This window comes from Chrysemys picta, chromosome 1 (genome assembly GCF_011386835.1).
Source record: "Chrysemys picta bellii isolate R12L10 chromosome 1, ASM1138683v2, whole genome shotgun sequence".
NCBI classification, from domain to species: domain Eukaryota; kingdom Metazoa; phylum Chordata; order Testudines; family Emydidae; genus Chrysemys; species Chrysemys picta.
Genome location: NC_088791.1, coordinates 154,236,387 through 154,250,907, shown reverse-complemented (window position 1 = coordinate 154,250,907; position 14,521 = coordinate 154,236,387). Strand labels below are relative to the sequence as shown.

Sequence of the window (14,521 nt, the reverse complement as noted above, 5' to 3'; positions counted from 1 at the left end):
AAAGGCAGGCTCTAAAATATCTCTGGGCCTGATCACATGAGATGCTGAGCACCTCACATGATAGAGCCTAGAGAGAGATGAAAAAGGTAGAAGCTTTGGAGTGGGGGAGAAACTGCTTAATTATATCACTACAGCACAGGCCAAGAGGATTGAAATTCTGAAGACACTTTAAGATATCTGGAGACACTTAAATAGCATGAAGGCAAAGGAGAGAAAGTAGCCCTGAGGTATTCTGCTGTGTGTTCAGAGACGGAGTGTGTTGATTAGAGGCATCCTTGTGTTTATTTGAGAGCAAGTTGACTATGAGTACTCTAACCTTTAGCATAGAGGGTAGCTAACTTAGTAAATTTAGTCACAAGTACCTTGCAGAGTTCTGTACCCCCAATGTTTTTCTGTTAACAACTGAGAAGAAGATACTTTGTAACTCTTTGAACACTGGGCTTCTTTTCCTGTCAGCACAGGGAAACCATCAGGAATACAGAATTGCAAGGGGTTAGCAGAGACCTGCACAGAGGAGGGAAGTGGTTAAAATAGACACCAGCATTTAAAAGCAAAGTTTCCCCTTCAGTGAAATAAACTTAAGGAGGGGCACTCAGCGCTGCAGGTGAGAATTAATCTTTATTAATACAGTCATGGAGAAATTCCCCATCAGTGTTAGAGGAGAGAGTGCCAAAAACACCCAACCAGAAGAATCTGTAGATTGCAGATCACTCTCAAAAATCTAGAGACCAAGAACATAAAAATCTTGAGAACAAACTCTGTCCCAGTCTTTGATTCTTCTCTACCATTTCTTCATTATTTATCTGTGGAAATAATGGAGAGAAACCAAAATGTATTTAAGATTCAGTAAAGAATAGTGGAACTGTTCCTTGGGGAAATCTATGGGAATTACCAGCTGAATGTCAGCTTCCAAGCACACACTTACAGGTCTTTTGATGTCAGTGTAAATAAATCATTCTTAAAAGCGAAGCTCAACTTCTAATCTACTACTGAATGTGTTAATCATATGACCAAATTGGAAAAAATAAGGCACTGCACCTTAATTGGTAATATTAGATTAACCAGTGGAGATATGATCATTCATATCCTTTTAAGAAATTAGTATTAGAATATGGAGGAGACCTCTGGATCATCAGGTCCATATCTCTTCCAAGGTTTCCCACAGGTTGTTTTCTTGTGTTTTGTACCATCTAAGTGTAGATGTCCCAGAGGCATTCATCTTTAGCTTTCCATTTCTGAATTTCACCCTATTATCTTTAGATTTTAAAGACCATACAATCTGTGTGAGACCAGCAATGGCCAGTTCCCTCCTTGTCAGTTTTTATATACTGTATTTGTCCGGCACATCTAACACCAAGTTATGCATTGACTCTCAATCTGTTTTACCATACTCAGGACAGGTCTACACTAGAAGCGCTACATGGGTGCAGCACCACTGCTGTAGCGCATCTGGTGAAGATGCTGTATGCCAACGGAAGAGCGTCTCCCACCGACATAGCACCGGTGTGTACAGCGCTTAGGTCGCTGCATCACTCGGGGTGTCTTTTTCACACCCCGAGTGATGTAAATTAGATTGAATTAAGGGAAATTAGATTGAATTAAGGGGTAGTGTAGACCTGCCCTTGGTCAATTCTATGATTTAGAACAATGAGTGTTGAAAACTAGCGTCCTTTAGTATTATGTGAACACATCTGACACCTGTTATTTATCGTGACAATCTGAAATGAACATCCATGACTTATTGTCTTTACATTTCAGATTCTCTATTGCCTTAGATGTGTGTTCCCTGCTAGTGTGATTTGTGTATTTCAGCAGATAAAGATAACATTCCCTTTCTTTCATCTACTCATTCTTTTCTCTGTTGAAATAACTACACCTTGGAGTAATGTTTGCTCTTATTATTTGAATTACTGAGGAACTTAGGAGCCCTAGTCATGAACCAGTACTCCATTGTCCTAGATGCTGTACAAACAGAACAAAAAGGTGATCCCTTCCCCAAGGAGCTTATAATAAGACAAGGGCTCTTGAGGTTTTTACAGCAAGGCACCCAATAGGGGGTGAGGGAAACTAGGATCAGAAGTCGTTCTATGAAGTATTGTCACAAAACCCTCTCTTACTGCAAAAATGTTACTTCTTCCTCTATTTTTGAACTGGAGCTTTCAAAACCCCTAACATACATTTCTGCAGCAGTACTAATCTTGGTGGGAAATCAACTCTGTAATTATATAGCTGTACAGACACCACCTATGTGGCAGTGAGAGCCACATGATAAACGGCAGAGCCATGTGATAAATTGTACTTATCAGGGAAATTTTTTTTTATCAACTTTCTTTCTTCCTTCCTTCTCATCCTGTTGAAATGGATGTAGAATATTGCCTCGTGTATCTTACTGTTTGCAAAAATGATACAAAATACAGTTTATCATTTTATTTTCGAAGGAAAAAAACCCTCAATATATTTTCTAACAAACCAATCTCTACAAATCTATGCCTTTAAAATGGTAAACATATTTTAAAAGTATTTGAAATTGTCACCTAAAGAACAATATTGATTGTACTGTATTCTTTCAGAATTCTTTAATGGCTGGGGATTGCTAAAGCATATATGGTGTTGGGTATTGTGCACATCTTGTTGCTGTACAGCGCATTGGAACCAGACGCGATAAATCTGAGCTCTTGCAAGCACCCAAAGCACTGAGTGATACTGAAAATCACATCAGTCAAGGAGCCTTTCTGTGCCTCTTATCTCCCACAACTGTCTGTATCCTTAATATTAACTCTCTTCACTGTTAGCAGTATCCTATATATTTGAAATAGAACTTCTTGTTGTGTGATGGGCAGAAAATTCTAGTAACATAAATCCCAGTCTGGGACCATTCGCCAGCAGTTATGATTTTACGTTTACCATCTCTGGACTTAAAGGGTTAAACCATAGAGCTGCTAAACTCTCCCATTTCTAGAGCGAAGCAGAAAGCCCTGGCCTAGGGAAGGAGAGAGCGGATGTGCTGCTGGAGGGAGCTTCCTGTGCCTGCCCAGCTGCCGGTCCCCTGGAACCTGGTGTCTGAGCCTTAGGCTATGTCTACACCAGGGGTCTCAAACACGCGGCAGCCCGGAGTTCTTCCCTGCGGCCCGTGGAGCTCCCCACGCCCCCCCCCCCCTTACTTCCTGTCGCCGCCAAACTCCCCTCACCCCTGCCTCCCCGAGTTATTTTCTGTGCCTGTTAAGCTCCCCGTCCGCTGCTCCCCAATGTTTGGGGCACCTGCCATCCCCACGCGCCCCCCCCCCCCAGTGTCTCCCGGCACCCACTTGCTGCCTCCTCACTGCCCCGGAGCCTGCAGCACACATTGAATCCGCTCCGCTCTGCAGGCTACTGGCTTCCGGCAGGTCCTAGTGTCCCTCTCACTAGGGCCAGGGCAGGCTGCCCTTCCCCTGCCCTTCTGCCCTAGTCCTGAGCCTCTCTCTTCAGTGAGGTGCTGCCACCCTGGAGTCGCTCTAGGTAAGCGGTGCCAGGCCGGAGCCCGCACCCCAACCCCCTGTCCGGAGCCCCCTGCTGCACCCTGACCCCCTGCTGCATCCCACACCCCAGTTTCCTGCCCTGAGCCCCCTGCTGCACACCTCCTGCACCTCAACTCCCTGCCCTGAGCCTCCATCACACCCCGCACCCCTCCTGCACCCTAACCCCCTGTCTGGAGCCCCTGCCACATCCCACACCCTCCCACACCCCAACTCCCTGCTGCAACCCTCACCTGTCCTACACCCCACACCCTAATTCCCTGTCCTGAGCCCCCGCCGTACCCTACACACCTCTTGCACCTCAACTCCCTGCCCTGAGCCCCCATCACATCCCACACCCCTCCTGCACCACCTGGGGGCAGAGCTGGGGTGAGGACTTCGGGGAAGGGGTTGGAATGGGGGCAGGGAAGAGGTGGGGTAGGGGCGGGGCCTCATGGAAGGGGTGGAGTGGGGGCAGGGCCGGGGGCAGCAAGGAGTGGGTGTCAGTGATGCGGCCCTCATGGTCATTTGAGTTTGAGACCCCTGGTCTACACTGTAGCTGGAGCAGGTGTGATTTACCACGAGTGCTGATGGCAACTGGTGTCCACGAGGGGATGGATCCCTGTCTCTGATGGAAACAGCCTGCTGTGCACAGACCACAAGGGACTTGCTGCACCCGCTCCCCGGTGTGCTGACAGTAGGAGCTGTGAGTCTGGGTGAGGCACTTCCACGGGATGGGGAGCAAAAGGAGAAGGGAAACAATCCAGCAGCTGGGCGGGGGGGAGTGCTGTCAGCTTCAGCCAGATCTGGGGTAGCACAGGGGGAGGAGTGATATGTCTCAGCTGCAGCCCAGCAGGGACCACTTCCCTCCAAAACAGTACATGGAGGGGTCTGTGTAGCTACAGGCCCCTACTAGCCAGCCAGCACAGAGAGTTTGTGGAGGGGTGAAGGTAATCCAGGGCTTGTATAGCAGAGGAAGCTGTGGGTCAGGGCTGAGATGCCATAACAGAGCTGTGAGGGGAACCAGGCCAGCTTCTCTAGCCTCCAACCCAAGAAGCTGGGTGCTCCCTCCCAGACCTAATCCTCTCCTTGCTGTAATGAGCACCAAAAGATAAAATAAGACAGTCAAGCAGGGAGACAGTGTAGGCCTGGTCTATGTTACAGAATTTCCCCCCAATTGAAGCCAGTTGTGAACAGTCACAATAGCTCACCAGTCAATGTAGACCAGGACCAATCACACTGAGCATTACATCAGCTAACCATAATTAAGGCCATATCAAATTGCATTCTTCTTCTTGCAGCTGACCATGATTAAACTCCAGGTCTAAGCCCAGTTAGCAGATGTCGTGCTGGACAGTTTTTCTTGGTCCACACAGATCACATAGTCGTGTTCAGACTCGTGCTAGCTAACTTGGTTTTTCCCATGCATGTTCAAACACAGTAACATTTAGTAGTGAAGACAAGCCCTGAGAGGGCATTTTCTACATTGACTGGGTACGGGCGGCTGGCATTACAGGCTTGGAGGAACATGTAGGTGAGTTGCGGTGGGACCTTTCTGTACTGACTGGGTTTCCTTGTTAATCCTCCGAGAGTCATTTCTTGCTCCTAGAAGTTTACCTGCACAAATAAAAATGCAAATTTACACTGACCTTGATTTAGTCATTGATTAAATCTACAAAGTAATCATTGAGAAGACTTTACATTTATTATAGAGACCTGGCTGGATGATACTGGGGGGGCGCTATCTGGCTGGTAGGAGTGTGGACAGTGAGGCACGAGTTGCTCACCAGTGCTCAGCTGGTGCTGCATATCAGCTGTTTGCTGTTTAGTTTCAGGGAGGCATTATTTCAAGAGGCTGCAGAACCATCTCCTCAGCCCCTTGAAATGGTGTTTTTTACCTGTTGGAGCTGAGCACTGCATGGTTGGGGGGCTGTACAGAGGATTCCCTTAAATCTACAATTCCCTGGTTAATGGACTTCTTCTCTGTCCTGCTGTTGGAGTCACTGTCCTTTATTACCCTGAGTAACTTTAATGTTGATGTGGACAATGACTCTACAAGTGAGATGGTTTGGGCTGTGTTTCCATCAGTATCTGGTAAAATTCAGCTCCATTTTCCCAGAACTGAGGGCAAAGTTTCTGCTTTCCACGTTGTGATGGGTTGGATCACAGAAACCCCTTTGGGACTGCCATCTGATGTGCCTAGACTACCTCTGAGCCCGTTTTCCCTGCCAGCTTGGGACTTCAGTACCTTGCCTTGTTTGAACCAGACACGCTTGCCTGCTGCAAATACAGATCCAAGTCTGAACCACGTCCCCCACAAGCTGCAGGCTTAACTGAAAACAGCTTAAGAAGTGTTCCTGTCTCCAGCACTCAGATACTCAGCTCCCAATGGGGTCCAAACAAATCTGTTTTATTCTGTATAAAGCTTATACAGGGTAAGCTCATAAATTGTTTGCCCTCTAGAACACTGATAGAGATATGCACAGCTGTTTGCTCCCCCAAGTATTAATTAATTAATAAGTAAAAAGTGATTTTATTAAATATAAAAAGTAGGATTTAAGTGGTCCCAAGTAATAACAGACAGAACAAAGTGAATTACCAAGCAAAATAAAACAAAACACGCAAGTCTAAGCCTAATACAGTAAGAAAACCTTGTTCCAGCTCAGGTGATAGCTAGGGGATTTCTGATGACTGCAGCCCTCTTTGTTCTGTTCCACCCCCTTATATATCTTTCGCACAAGGCGGGAATTCTTTGTCCCTCTCTGGGTTCCCACCCCCTCCTTCTAAATGGAAAAGCACCAGGTTAAAGATGGATTCCAGTTCAGCTGACATGATCACATGTCACTGTAAGATTTCATTACCCACTTGCCAGCACACAGGTATACGGGAATACTTACAAGTAAACAGAGCCATTTACAACCAATTGTCCTAGTTAATGGGAGCCATCAAGATTCCAAGCCACCATTAATGGCCCACACTTTGCATAATTACAATAGGATCTCAGTTATATTTCATATTTCTAGTTTCAGATACAAGAATGATACATTTATACAAATAGGATGAATACACTCAGTAGATTATAAGCTTTGTAATGATACCTTACAAGAGACCTTTTGCATGAAGCATATTCCAGTTACATTATGTTCACACTCATTAGCATATTTTCATAACATCATATGTAGTGCACCGTCACAAACCTATCTTTCCAGAGTTGTGGCACTAGCTTCTTTTTGCAAGCAATGAGCTTAGTTATATTTTGATGTATTGTTTTTTTTAAATCTGTATTTATGTGCACCAAGGAGTTGTGATAGATGCACTGAAAAACAAATTCATCCAATAAGTATTTGTCTGATTTGTGTAAAGGTTTTCAGTCTCTGAAATGTCACTCACAGGTCCATAAATGATTAGGACATCCCAGATGGTATCAGCTGCAGGATATGACTAGAAGTGTTGACCCAACTATGGGACGCTAAGGTATAAATCCAGAGGTTGGGACCAGTGCTGTTCAATATATTAATAAATGATCTGGAAAAAGGGGTAAACAGTGAGGTGGCAAAGTTTGAAGACAATACAAAATTACTCAAGATAGTTAAGTCCAAAGCAGACTGCAAAGAGTTACAAAGGGAGCTTACAAAACTGGGTGACTGGGCAACAAAATGGCAGATGAAATTCAGTGTTGCAAAGTAATGCACATTGGAAAACATAATCCCAACTATGCATATAAGATGAAGGGGTCTAAATTAGCTGATACCACTCCAGAAAGATCTTGGAGTCACTGTGGATAGTTCTTTGAAAACATCGGCTCAAGGTGCTGTGATAGTCGAAAAAGGCAACAGAATGTTAGGAACCATTAAGAAAGGGATAGAAAATAAGACAGGAAATATCATAATGCCACTATATAAATCCATGGTATGCAAACACTTTGAATACTTTCTGCAGTTCTGGTTGCCCCATCTCAAAAAAGATATATTAGAATTGGAAAGGAACAGAGAAGGACAACAAAAATGATTAGGGGTATGAATCAGATTCCATGTGAGGAGAGATTAAAAGGATTGAGACTGTTCAGCTTGGAGAAGAGATGACTAAGTGGGGGATATGATGGAGGTCTATAAAATCATAAATGGTGTGGAGCAGGTGAATAAGGAAGTGTTATTTACCCCTTCACATAAGAGAAGAACTAGGGGTCACACAATGAAATCAATAGGCAGCAGGTTTAAAACAAACAAAATGAAATTCATCTTCACACAATGCATGGTCAACCTGTGGAACCCATTGCCAGGGGATGTTGTGAAGGCCAAAAGTACAACTGGGGTCAAAAAAGAATTAGATAAGTTCATGGAGGATAGGTCTATCAATGGCTATTAGCCAAGATGTTCAGGGATGCAGCCCCATGCTCTGGGTGTCCCTAAGCTTCTGACTGCCAGAAGCTGGGACTGGATGACAGGGGATGGATCACTTGATAATTGTCCTGTTCTATTCATTCCCTCTGAAGCATCTGGCACTGACCGCTATCAGAAGACAGAATACTGGGCTAGATGGACCATTGGTTAGACCCAGTATGATCATTCTATTATTCTGATGTTCTAATTCTCCACCTGGTATATGACTGAGGTATGGAGAGGTGATGACGAGAACACAGACCGAAGCTCGAATAAGGCAATCTCCCAGAAAATAATAGTGACCACAAAGCATGAGTTGAGTTTCCAGCCACAGGCTCTGCCAGAGCAGATGGGACAACCTAAAATAAATGTGGAGGAGCAAGGTGAGGTAGACCCTGGCCCAAGAGAGGAATGGAAGCGAAAAGGAAGGACCTGGGCCTTCGCACTTGCCTGCTCCTACTGAAGCGAATGGCAAAACTTTCATTGACTTCAATGGGTGTGGAACTAGGCCTTTCATTGTCAAAAGTTGTCTGTGGGGGAACACCAGGGGAGGGTGTCATGTGGAGAAATGGAGTTGGCAGTCAGGACAAGAAGCAGCAGAGTTAATCCCTATGAAATGTAAAAATCCCTGCGCAGCTTGCAGTCTCCAAAGGGACTCCTGTCACTGATCAGTTCATCAACATTTTTTATAAATGGAAGGAAACTCCCCATGTGCTTTAAAGTGGAGTTAAGGTTGAAGATAAGTAACAGTAATTTAAGGGGAAAATATCTTATAGGAACAGTAGTAGCAGATTCACATAACTATGATGTATCCAGGGTTGCATGTAGAATATACCGTCCATCTTGAACGGTCCCTGGCAAGTCTTCTTTCTTCAGCAAGAGTCAGTGTGGGAGGATTTGGGCTTTTTAAATTCCTCAATATTGTATCTTCCAACATCTTTCATGGTCAGCCTTATGCCTTACTTCCTTCAACCTCAGCGCTATAGACCTTCTGTAAAAGCATACCTTCTCCAGTATGTTGGACGTGACCCTACCACTGCAGCTGTCTTGTTCTCAACTGGTGCAAGATTGCAAGTTGCTGGGATCATCTAAGTATCTCCTTGTTGGTAACAAAATCAAATTGACAGGTGTTAAGAATACACCATAACTTCTGACACTGAGTACAGTTTAGTTTCCTCTCCTCAGCTCTTTTTTAACAGTCATGTTTCTGATCCATACAATAGGGTTGTCATCAATACCACACAGAATACTTTTATCTCAGTTGTCACACAGACATCTTGTCACCCAAACAGGTCTTTGAAGATGCTGAAATGTCATTGATGCAAGACTGATCTGATGTTTGAGTTCTTTGGTTATAGAACCTTCTGCTGCAACTAACTGCCCAGATAGATAAAACTATTCACTCATTCAATGTTGCCACCCACATGCAGCATTGGTAGGTCATTCATTGCCATCTATATTCAGCATCAGCGGGTCATCTGTTCCTGTTTTATAGGAAGCATGCATAGCTTTGGCTTTATCACCATTGATCTTAAATCCCATAGATTCTGCTTTTTTTCACAGTTCTAGTATTAGCTGTAGTTGGTCAGTAGTGTCTCCAAGTAAGGCAATATTATCCATATACTTGAGAGCCTCTAAGGATGAATCTTTAAAGATCACACCTTCTACTTTGGCCTCATCAGCTTTGTCATCCATTTGTCCATTAGAACATTAAATAACATAGATGAGAGAATGTGTCCCTGGTGGACCCCTGAATCTCTTGAAAACCAGTCTGTAATACAACCATTGACCCTCACACAGTTAAATATACCATGGCATGGTTCCTCCACTTGGCACACTAAGTCCTCAGGCACCCCAAACTAGCATCACAGTATCCAAAGTGCTGATCCATGCACTGAGTTAAAAGCAGCTGCAAAGTCTATAAATGCATGTTAACTTTCTATTCTCTAGGAGTTTTTCAGTAACATTCCGCAGACCAAATATAGTATGGGTTGCAGAATGAACGGTCTGGAAACCACATTGGTTGTCTCTCATTTTTGGGTTGAGACAGTGTGACGGGTTGGATCACAGAAACCCCCTTGGGAGCTGCCACCCGATGTGCAAAGACTACCCCTGTTTCTGTTTTCCCTGCCAGCTCAGGACTCCAGCACCCTGTCTTGCTGAGCCAGACACTCCTGTCTGGCTCCAGACACAGACCCTGGGTCTGAATCACTTGTCCCAAAGCTGCAAGTTTACCTGAAAACAGCTCGCAGTAGTGCGCTTGTCTTTAGCACTCAGATGCCCAACTCCCAATGGGGTCTAAACCCAAATAAATCCGTTTTGCCCTGCATAAAGTTTATGCAGGGCAAACTCATAAATTGTTCGCCCTCTATAACACTGATAGAGAGATATGCACAGTTGTTTGCTCCCCCAGGTATTAATACATACTCTGAGTAAATTACTAAATAGAAAGTGATTTTATTAAATACAGACAGTAGGATTTAAGTGGTTCAAAGTAGTAACAGACAGAACAAAGTAAGTCACCAAGCAAAATAAAATAAAATGCGCAAATCTATGCCTAATCAAACTAAATACAGATAATCTCACCCTCAGAGATGTTTCAGTAAGTTTTTCTCAGACTGGACACCTTCCAGGCCTGGGCACAATTCTTTCCCCTGGTACAGCTCTTGTTGCAGCTCAGGTGGTAGCTAGGGGATTCTTCATGATGGCTTCTCTCCCTCTCTGTTCTCTTCCCCCCTTTATATATCTTTTGCATAAGGCGGGAACTCTTTGTCTCTCTGGGTTTCCACCCCCCCTCACTGGAAAAGCACCAGGTTAAAGATGGATTCCAGTTCAGGTGACATGATCACATGTCCCTGCAAGACTTCATTACTCACTTGCCAGCACACACATATACAGGGAGACTCACAGGTAACTACAGCCATCTGCAGACAATGGGAGTCATCAAGATTCCAAACCATCATTAATGGTCCACACTTTACACAATTACAATAAGAAGAACAGGAGGACTTGTGGCACCTTAGAGACTAACAAATTTATTAGAGCATAAGCTTTCGTGGACTATAGCCCACTTCTTCGGAAGTGGGCTATAGTCCACGAAAGCTTATGCTCTAATAAATTTGTTAGTCTCTAAGGTGCCACAAGTCCTCCTGTTCTTCTTTTTGCGGATACAGACTAACACGGCTGCTACTCTGAAACAATTACAATAGGCCCTCAGAGTTACATTTTATATTTCTAGTTTTAGATACAAGAGTGGTACATTTATACAAATCAGATGATCATACTCAGTAGATTATAAGCTTTGTAATGATACCTTACAAGAGACCTTTTGCATGAGGCATATCCCAGTTACTTACATTCACTTATTACCGTATTTTTTCTAAAACTATCCCAGTTACATTATATTGACTTATAATCAAGTTTTTATAAAACCATATAGACTGCACGACGTCACAGACAGTATTTTAGTTAGTTCAGTAATATGTATTGTAAACACCTTCCCTGGACCGACAGCAGCATTATTCACCAATAATTTGAGCAAGTTGACTCCTTTCCTTTTTGAAAAAATGGATGATACAGCTGCTTATCCAGTCTTCTGGCTGTGACCAGTTTCCCAAACTTTCTAGACAACTCTGAAGCCAGTGAACTAAATCCAGGCCTCCACTCTTTAGCAGTTCTGATGAAATAGTGTCAAGACAAGTTGCTTTATCATTTTGTAACTGTTTGACCACAAGCATCACTTCCTTTAATGTCACTGGCCTGTTTTCTGCTGGATTCATTTTGGATTAAGTTCTCATTTGAATCTTGGTGGCGATCTGTTCATTAATTCACAAAAATGCTCTCACCAACGCTTAAATTGTGCATCAGTATCTTGGCAGCATTTCCCATTTTTGTCCTTAACTGGCAGAAAGTGCAAGAATGGATGTCCAGTTAGGACCTTTAAAGTCTCAAATATACATTTGTGCTCATGTGTTTCAGAGGCTTCTTCATTACGCTGCACCATGCTATTCCACTATTGATTACAATCATTCTGACTGGCCCACTGCTCATTCTAGACATTTCTTTTCTTCTGTTGCCCATTTCCTCCTCTCTTCACTGACTCTGCTCTGATCTTCCAGTGTGCCCATTTTGCACCGTGCCTCTTTTCTTCTTTCCTATAATTTAATGGTATTATCTGTAATCCAACATTACTTTTTCATTCTTCTTAGTCCTAGTTTTTTTCAACACTCTCAGTGATAGAATTCCAAAATAGATTCTTCCATGATAGACAGCTGGTCACCCAACATAGAATATTTATTGCAAATCACTACCATGTAACTCTTAGCGATCAATTCATCATGAAGCTTATTAACAATGAAGTATTTTGATGCAGCAGATATGCATCTTTGGAACTTTATTAAACAGAGGATCCCTATTGTTATTAGGAGTCAATGATCAGATTCTGGAGCAAAATCAGCACTCCCAAATATACATACATCCTGGATAAGTTTAGTCAAGGGTTTCCGAACTAAAATGTTGCCCAACAGATATTGAAATGTATACTTATGGGAATTCTTGTGGTGAAATCAGGTAGCCATTAAAAGTAGTCCAGGTGTGGAAGCAAATTCTAATAGACACACACCATTATCTGATTTCTCTTTTGGTAAGCTCTGTAGTCCCAGTACCAGTTCAAATCCAATTCGGCCAGTTCTGGCATTCATATATCCTAAGACAACAATGGATATAAACTGGACATTAGGAAGTTTAGACTTGAAATTAGACGAAGGTTTCTAACCATTAGAGGAGTGAAGTTCTGGAACAGCCTTCCGAGGGGAGTGGTGGGGGCAAAAGACATATCTGGCTTCAAGACTAAGCTTGATAAGTTTATGGAGGGGATGGTATAATGGGATAGCCTAATTTTGGCAATTAATTGATCTTCGATTATTACCAGGTAAATATGCTCAATGATCTGTGATGGGATGTTAGATGGGGTGGGATCTGAGTTACTACAGAGAATTCTTTCCTGAGTGCTGGCTGGTGAGTCTTGCCCACATGCTCAGAGTTTAACTTAAAGATGCCACAGGACCCTCTGTTGCTTTTTACAGATTCAGACTAACACGGCTACCCCTCTGATACCTGCTGAAATAGCTTCAATGACTCAGTACTCTTCTTTCTGCAGCAATACAGACCCCAGTGCCCCAGAATGGTACTAGGGTGCTGAGCCGGCATGCTTGATGAGAGAGAAAGCAATTGTACTGAGGTCCTGAACTCAGGGCCCCCCCCCAACATCTGTATTAGGGTGAAAAGGGGGGAAGTCCCAGCAAACATGGTGTACTGGGGTGCCAAATTTCTTTCCGTGGGCTTAAGTGCTGCTGAGGGTGTTGTCTTTTTGATGGAATAAGTCCTGGGCATTGAGGGTCACTAGAAATCCCATTGCACTCTTTAAATAGGGTTGCCACCCATCCGGGTTGGTTTTTGGCTTCTGTGTCCGTGTGCCAAAGAGTTGGGGTATTAATTAACCACACTGTCCTGTGAGTGCTGACGCCATTACATTAATATAATCAACTTCTAAGCTACTTCAACTTAATTAAATCAGGTTTATCCGGGATACTGCAAGAAATTGCCATATCTGTCACAATAATGGAACTGCTAGCAATTATCTTGGCGAACTCATGGGGGATGGTGAGGTCCCAGAGGGCTGGAGAAGGGCAAACATATTACCCATCTTTAAAAAAGGAACAAAGATGACGTGGAGAATTATAATACTTCAATAACTGGAGAGATTCTGGAACAAATTACTAAACAATCCATTTGTAAGCACCTACAGAATAATGGGGTTATAAGGAATAGTGAGCATGGATTAGTGAAGAACAAATCATGTCAAACAAACCTATTTTCCTTCTTTGATAGGGTAAGTGGCCTAGTGGATGGAGGGAAGCAGTAGATGTGATATATCTTGATCTTTAGTAAGGCTTTTGACTCAGTCCCACATGGCCTTCTCATAAGCAAACTAGGGAAAATGTGGTCTAGATTAAATAATATAAGACTGGTGCACAACTGGTTGAAAGGCTACTCTAAAAAGTACTTATCAATGGTCTGCTGTCAAATAGGGAGGGTGTATCTAATGGGGTTTCGCAGAGGTGAGTCCTGGGTTGGCTGCTATTCAATATTTTCATTAATGACTTGGATAATAGAGTGAAGGGTCTGTTTATAAAATTTGCAGATGATACCAAGATGGAAGGGGTTACAAGCACTTTGGAGGACAGGATTAGAATGCAAAATCACCTTTACAAATTGGAGAATTGGTCTGAAATCAACTAAATGAAATTCAATAAAGACAAGTGCGAAGTGCTACAATTACAAAGGAAAAATCAAACACACAAGCACAAAATGGGGAATAAATGGCTAGGTGGTAGTACTGCTGAAAAAGATCTTGGGGTTACAGTTGGGTTAAATTGAATACGAGTCAACAGTGCGATGCAGTTCTGAGGTATATTAACAGGAGTGTCACATGTAAGACATGGGAGGTAATTTTCCCACTCTACTCAGCACTGGTGTGGCCTCCTTTGGAGTAGTGTCCAGTTCTGGATGTCACTTTAGGAAAGATGTGGATAAATTGGAGAGAATCCAGAGAAGATCAAAAAAATGCTAAAAGTTTTAGACAACTTGACC

The 14,521-nt window shown here is 43.3% G+C and overlaps 1 long non-coding RNA gene across 1 annotated transcript; it reads right to left on the bottom strand.

Moving 5' to 3' along the window:
- Positions 1 to 1,806: 1,806 nt before the first annotated feature.
- On the bottom strand, positions 1,807 to 3,544 carry LOC135976631 (uncharacterized). The gene is made up of 2 exons (XR_010593959.1): positions 3,306 to 3,544; positions 1,807 to 2,389 (listed from the first exon to the last, which is right to left on the bottom strand). It is a non-coding gene; the product is annotated as an uncharacterized LOC135976631 (long non-coding RNA).
- Between the last annotated feature and the right edge of the window lie 10,977 nt (positions 3,545 to 14,521).